This window comes from Tympanuchus pallidicinctus, unplaced genomic scaffold (assembly GCF_026119805.1).
Source record: "Tympanuchus pallidicinctus isolate F22 unplaced genomic scaffold, pur_lepc_1.0 scaffold3, whole genome shotgun sequence".
In the NCBI taxonomy this organism is placed as follows: domain Eukaryota; kingdom Metazoa; phylum Chordata; class Aves; order Galliformes; family Phasianidae; genus Tympanuchus; species Tympanuchus pallidicinctus.
The window spans coordinates 2112176-2119982 of NW_026294747.1; the positions used below are offsets into that span (position 1 = coordinate 2112176).

At 42.5% G+C, this 7807-nt stretch overlaps 1 protein-coding gene across 1 annotated transcript in view; it reads right to left on the minus strand.

Moving 5' to 3' along the window:
• Positions 1-7008, minus strand: part of WT1 (WT1 transcription factor) — a 53790-nt gene extending 46782 nt beyond the window's left edge. The window contains exon 1 of the mRNA XM_052692473.1: positions 6909-7008. The gene's annotated coding sequence lies outside the window, so the exon portion shown is untranslated. The remainder of the gene's footprint in view (positions 1-6908) is intronic.
• Positions 7009-7807: the final 799 nt, after the last annotated feature.

The window sequence follows — 7807 nt, forward strand, 5'->3', positions numbered from 1 at the left end:
ACTTAACCATCTAGGCTTTTACTTGTGCTGAGCTTTGAAGAAGTTGTTTGAGCTCATTTCTTCTAAGTGGGATATAAACCAATTCTCTTCCATTTCCTGTAAAGGACTCCATAAAAAGCTGTGCTGTGACATACTCAAAATATTGTCTGATTCTGTGAAAGCCAGTGTCTTGCTATCTAAGGAGTGGGACTAGTAGCACTTAGGGCTGAACCTCCTTGTCAATGAAGTTCACATCCCAGTGATTGTGTCTAAACTTTCTGTACTTGCCACACTTTGTCCAGAAAACCCAGTTATTTACATGGCTTCTACGGGGCCTCTGCGCTTACATTTCTTCACTGCAGCCATGACAGGGGGAGGAGGATAAAGAAAGTGACTGGTTATGCACACCCATGCCTCATTTGAAAATAAATGGCCAAAGCATGCTGCAGAGAGGGAAATCGTCTTGATCCTTCAGTTCAGACTTAATGTGTGATGCCTTTATAGAAAAAGCAGCAGCAGGATGTGTCCACAGAGTAGTTTTAATAGGTGGTTTCATTAGTTGGATAGATACAATAAGATTTGGGAGCCTTAAAGAGCCATGTAAACTTGCCAGCAGAACAGACCTGGGTGTCTCTCAGTACAGTCCTTGCTGAAGATACAGCAGAATTATTTCAGGAGCATGGAGTGGGGCAATAAAGGCTTGGGACAAAGTTAAAGAAGGTTGTTAGAGATGTCTGCATATTCTATTTTGTCACCATCTCCAGTCAGGGTATGTCAGGTGTATTTCTTCACTGCTTCCTAGGTGCCCTCTAACAGGATGTGTAACAAAAAAGATTAAAAATAAAGTGGTGATAGGGAGTGAGATTTCACACCAGAAGATCCACTTTTGCTTTTTTCGATGAGTTAAAGCTGGATGGAATTCTTTCCCATCACTGCCCTTTCACCTTGACAGATACATTAACAGAGCTGGAATATGTACCTCTGAGAGCTGTATGCCCATGAAAGCCCATACAGTTTTCCATTGGCTATATTCAGCTGTCATTTTTTGCTTTTTAATTCCTCATTGTCCAGACAAGTTCTCTGACAGGGCTAAACACCTCCACAGCCAGCAATTACATCTAGAGCATATTGCTGTCTGATCTAATGCACCACTGACTTCCCATATTTTCAAAATAAATCCAAGAAGAGACACCAGAACTACAAGAACAGTCCAAATAAATTAAAGAATTCTTTGCTTAAAAAGCAAATGGGATTGCACAGCCATCTGCTTTAGCTGCAGACCTGTCCCTAGGGCTACATACAAGGGAAAGAAAAGTGAGGATTACAAGGCAGGAGAACATTCATTTGAAAGATTACCCCATTTCCTTCGAACCAGGCTTGCATGAACACTGCCGTGGCTCTGTGCACAACAGCAAGCAGAGGTTCTTGAGACTTGGTCCTGACATGGATCCTTCCTTGAGTCTGTCACTGAGCTGCAGCACCTTAGTTTTCCTGCTGATTCAAATCAGGATGCGAGTGACAGTGCTTGGGCTTGTGTAATCCAAGGACTACTTCTGGATCATCCGTGGTAGCATCAAGTAACTTCTCCAGAAATTAAGCTTTAATTGAACTTGAGTGACTAATATGTACAAACCAGAAACTTTCCTGTGGGTTTTAAAAATTTAATTATATTCCATCCCCAAATTTTCTTTGTGATACTCACTGAAAATACACAGCTGCACTGGTGAAACTGTCAGTGAAAGGAAGCTAGAGGTTTTGGCAGCTGCATGGAGGGGAAGAGGTGAGGCCCTGGACTCATGAGAAGGCATTGGAGACTTAAGGTTTGGAGATCTCTGGATGTCTGCTGGAATTCTTGGCAGTCTGAGGACACTTCATTTAATCCCACCCTTCTGTGAATAAGGGAGAGCCGACTAGGTTACAAGGCAGTAGGTCCTAGTCTTGGCTCTTCCAGGGACTCACTGTATGACTAGAGTCACACAGAACCTGGTTTCTACCTCCATCTGTGAACAGAAAGAAAGATGTGTTCTTTGTTAGATGGACATCAACATCTGGGACAGGATCAGGGAGTGTTCTTAGTTCTATGAAATGGATGTTTGAACCCAAAAGAGCTTAAGGCATGCACTGATGTCCCCAGCTCGGATTTTGGCTGAGGAGCACTGCGCACACATTTTTGAGCTGGAGGACCTTCTCAGGAAATACTTGTTGATCACACCCGTCACTCTGCTACTGAATGCTTGCTCAAAAGCTACAACAGCCTTCCTGGTACCTACTTTTCTCTACGTGCCACAGAAATATTTTCCTTTCTCTTTAAAGCAAGGACCACCTGTTTTTACATTTATACAGCACCTACCACTGAGGAGGGAGCAACCACCACGTCTCTAAGCCACTGCAACAGAACAAAACAGTAACAGAACCAATAATAACAAGATCTTGTTCTGGGGAATTTATTTTCAAGCTTGTATTTTAGTCATTTAAAACGTAACAGAGAGAATGATCTCCCTCCTCTAAGACATACCAATAACCTCTAAATAAATTCCAGGGATTGTGAAATACTGTAGGAAAAAAAGTCACCAGCAGATTGTCTTAATAAAATGATATTTTCCTGCACAAGAGAGGCCATTTCACTCCAGAGGATGAGAAGTGCTATACAAGAAATGAGTAATCACTCTTTTAAGTATTTTTCTAACTGCAAATTCTTACTGCTGCTGTTTGAACTGCCTACACAATACATCAGAAAAACATCTCCTTCCCAACCATACAATGCAGGAGGAAACTTTTGACACAGAAAAGGCAGTTTTCAAAGCACGTCTTTACCACAGGAGGTTCAATAACCAGATCACACAGCAGTATACTGACACCGGCTTTACTTATTAGCCTTGCAGAGCACCATAGCTGATATGACTATTTTATTCTTGAACTCTGCTCACTTTTGAAATATGTGAACAATGCACGCATAGAGTTTCCCATAATCAGAGCTCCTCTCCCACCGCTGCCTAGGAGGATGTTCTGCATTTCACATTGCAACACGCAATAATACCAGTGATCCAAATGAAATAGAGAGGGTACATAAGAGCAATTATTGGGGGGAAAGGGTTCAGGACACCCTCAAGAGATAGCAACGGCTAAAACAGGAGCAACTCTCCCAAAGGAGTGCTTTCTGCAAGTGAGAAGGATCTTTCTGTGCACACCCAACAGAGGCAGGAAAGGTCCACATCCCAAGTGCTCGGCAGCACAGGGTGACCATGTACAACACAGGCCCACCTAGGAAAAAGTATTTCCTCCAAGGGCTCACCGCTCCCCACTACAGCTTCTGCAACAGGGAAAATGCCCGTTGTGAAACACTGCCTTCCACACACTGTGCAGGTGTAGATGAACTGATGATATCTAAGGTGCTGCTAATTGAGACCTGCTGTTCCAGCAGATAGTGAAGAAAAACAGTGCATGTGCTCTCACTGACACTGTGAAATCCCTTCTTTCCTGCTCTGGAGAACTGGCCCATCAAGCTCTCCTTGATGTGGTAATGTAATAGCGGTCTGAAAAGAAATGTGCAGCTTTCAGCAGTGTACATCAATGAGGGAAATAAAACAGGTTTATCAAAGAAAAATGTGACTCTGACCCATCCTTGGAAACAAATCAAAGAGTATCTAATGGCAGCTATAGGCCTCCAAGAAGAAAACAAAGCCAAACAAATTTAAAATAGATCCAAACAAGAATACATATCTTTTGTGTGTGTGTGTGTGTTGTGTTGTTTTTTTTTGTTGTGGTCACTGCCAGCCAGACTATGATTGCTTACAAATGTTAAGGGCCCGAGAGTTGCTGGAGCCTTTAATCCATCAAATTGGCCATCCCTATGTGCCAAGCAATGACCTCAGTCAAAAGCCATAAATTACTGCTCGTTTAAAGCATGAAGCCTACAAGCTCCCCAAATACTGCTTTGCTCAGCACTTGTCCAGGACTTTGGGTTAGCTGCTTTACAGGGACAAAAGAGCTCTCAACTCAGTACCAGATCTTGTGTGAACAGAATCTAGCACGGGGCGTATGAATAAAAATGTCAGCGTTGCTCTGCATGTGTGTAAGGCCTGAAAGATTCTCTTCCTTACAGTGTGCACCCAGTAAACGATTTAAAGCAGCATGTAAGAAGTTAAAGGTAACTCTCTTGCTGCCAATCCTCCTCAGGGCATCATAAGACGAGTGTCTAAGTCCTCTGCAAGTTCCCAGAGAAAATTCACTGTCCATTCAGAAGGAATCACTAGTTATATTCTATTCAGCATCAAGATGAAGGTGATGGAGCCTTATTTTCTCAGTATTATAGTTACTTCATCTATAATTATTTCAATAAAGCAGGAGTTCACCTACAAAGCCTTTTCAGGCATGAATAATGAAAATTACCTCGAAAAACTGCCATAAAGATTTTGAGGAATTAGGAAATTGTAAAAACACTGGAGAATAAAAGTGCTCAGATTTCCAACAGTTGGCACTCCACAGCAAACTGTGCTGCCTGGGGTAGGACATGTTTCACAAAGCCTTCCACTATCTCTTTGTATTCCAGCGACTGTTAGCCTCGTTTCCCAAACATTTCTCTGTGGGTGTACACAGATAGATAAACAGATACGGATATTTAAATGACACGAAGCAACAGAATTATAAATAACAGCAGAAATACACAGGAGGGCAGAAGTTCATTTATCACTCATGCACTTCCTAATCTGCTAGTCTTGCACCTCTTTAGCAAAGGCTCAGCTGAAAACTTTGCTTCTGGCACGCCCCTGTGAAAACTCCTGGGAACCATCTGGAAGCTCCCTGCAGCTAAGGCCAATGCTCCATTTGTATCTACAAGCTGGCTGGCAGAGGCAAATTCAAGTATTTCAAACCACATCTATAGTAGTGAACCTTAAGATTATGCCTCAATGGCACACTTTAAACAAACGCTTTTAGGGGATCCAAGTGATCTCCAAAGTTATCCTTGTACAGGGAACAGGCTGCTGGCTAATGACTGGCTACACTGACTTCGACTCATTTTTGGAATGAGAGCACTTTTCTCTTTAAGAAGAATAAAATCACTGCGGTGCTGTACAGCTGGATACGGATATTTCCAAGGTGCTTTGGGGCAGAAGACTCTATCTGCATCCGTAATAACTGGCAGAAAGTCATAATCTTGCAAGCTCTTCTGCACAATGCAAATTAGATCTCGTAGCCCCTGAAGGGGCCAGTCATATTAACTCATTCATTCAAAGGTAAACATACAATTTATAGAAGCAGGCAGCATTTTGCTAACGAATTCTTACCTCTCGTAGTTCAAAGCACGATCTCAAATGATAATTCATCAGAATGAAAAGCGCTGGCAGAGCATTCTGGCGTTTTGCAGTTTGCTTACAATTTTATTATTACACACTTTTGGCAGTGAACATCTTTATTTTAAAAGTTCTGTTATATTTATGTCACAAATGTTTGCTTTTGTGGGCTCTAAATGTTTTACAGTCATTCAAAGAAAAGGAAAAGCGCAAGAAGTGGAACACGTGCAGCATCAATACAAACATGTGAAACTGCTGCCTGCCACGGCACGTCCCATTTCTTAATCTCAGTAAACACAGCTTTCTGAGGTGCAGCTCCAACATACTGGGATATGCTGCTTCACTTGGATACGATGATTGATAATGACAGTTGTACGTGCTACAAGTGCTTCACGTCGTTCAAGAATCACTGGTGTCATCCTTTGCGGCAGCTCTGCAGGCTGAACCACGCAGCCTCTGGCAGGGACATTCAGCACTGCGGTCCCTTCCTTGTCACACGTTGGTTTTACTTCCCATTCGCCCCACCTCACCTCCAGCTCGTGACAGATGGCAAAGCACAGCACTCAACTGTACGTGGCCCAGTGACAGTGGCCGGCCATGCCTTGCTGAGAAGCTCAACATAAAGGGCACTTTTAAATATACAACTGCCAATACAGCATGGTGTCTTTTTTTTTTTTTTTTTTTGGCAGGGAAGGTAAAAATAGCAAAGAAAAAAAACATCTCTGTTCTTTTTATGAAAGCCTGGCAGTTTTCCAGCAGAGACTTAAGTACTTTTTGTACTTTGGGGGAAAAATGATGGGATGTGGTCCAAGACTGGTCATACGAACCTGAGAAATATGGAATAAGAGGCTGGGCTGAAGCAGCCAAAGTGGTACCACCAGCTGCAGCCCCATTAATTAGTGCTCTGCGGTATGTAGCCGTAAGAATGACCCTGATACTTGCTGAATACAAGCAGATAACTTTCACAGAGCAGCTATGCTTTTCTTACTGAGGTATATTTATCCAAGAAGTACCTTGCACGTTTTCCCCTGTCTCACAGGGCAGTAAATTAGTTCTAATTGCAGAGGTATGTAGTAAAAGCTCTGCTCAGTCTTCTGCAGCATTTGAAGATTTATTTTACAGTTTTAGGTTTTTTTCTGAATGTCTAAAATTGAGGGCAGAGGAACATGAGAGAAAATGCAGGTTTTATAGGCCTATAAAATTACCTTACTCTAGATAAATATGTGTTTCTTTGCAACTTAAACAATGTAACTGAAAACTACAATTCTGTGGCTGACAGTGCACCGCACTAGAATATAGATTTCCTTCTCCGTTTGCAGTTATTCTTCTAATCTGAAAAGAATGACAATTTTTATCTGCAAAGAAGGGAAAATACGACAGGTACAATAAACTATTTTAATGTACTCTAACTCCAGGTTTTATGAATCATATCTAAAATAGTACTGATAGAAGATACAAAGGTAAATTTTACAGCTCTGTTGACAACACGGACCTGTGCGCACAGTAGCAGGGCCCTCACTGGGTACAACCCCACATCTGAAAGACCCCCAGGATTTTGGGTCCTCACCCTGTGCCAGATATCATCGGCTGCATGCAGCCTCCCATCACAGCGCGGTGTTCAGTCACAGCCCGACTCACCTTACAAATACCAAGTGTCACTGTCTGTTTGGTCTGCTGTCCCTCGCTGACCTCTGCCTCAGCACTGGCATCAAGCACTGAACACCAGCTAGCCTCTGCTGTCACAGTGAGATGGCTCTGGTGTTGTACACTGGACAGCCTGTCTGAGGATTTACTACTGAGTCAGCTGCTGTGTGCTCCAAGAAAACAGTGTGGATGCCAGAATCAGCAGAATACAAGCTACAGCTAGAATGTACCAGGCAGATGGCTGACACTGAACTCAACATGTATTTCACTTGGCATGGAGCTAGCTACCTGTTTCTGTTGTGTAATCCAACACACAGAGGAAATGCTGTTTTCTTGTCTGACACTAAAGGCCAGAAAAGAATCACTTCCTCTGACCAAAAACCAGTGCATACACACAGGACTACAGACAGGTGTTTTGTGATAAACATGAGATGGTCTTGCAAATGAGAGAAAGAAACAAATGAAACATAGTCACCTAACCCAAGGCCAAACAAAAGAAGAAAAGACAGTAGAGGACTGTCGAACTGGCTGGCTCTTCTGGGAATGCAGCTGTGCATTCCAGCACGCTCCAAGAATGTGGGTTTTTCCATTTACATTCATCACAAGCTTTGCTAAAATTGGCACAAAAGCATTTGTCTTCATGTATATGGCTCAACCATAGGGTAATACTACTTCATATGAAAGAATGGAAATAAAAAGTTCTTTAGAAGTCTTCTAGCAACACAGGGCAGAAAAATAAAATGGGTTGTTGTCAGGAACACATGTTTTTTTTCCCTGTATTTCCAAGCCTGAACACACTAGGCTTAGGTGGCACACAGGTTGATCCCATCTCGAGAGCTCTTCAGTTCCTATCACTGTCAGATAACTGTGATAACAGTGCCTGGTAAATTCCT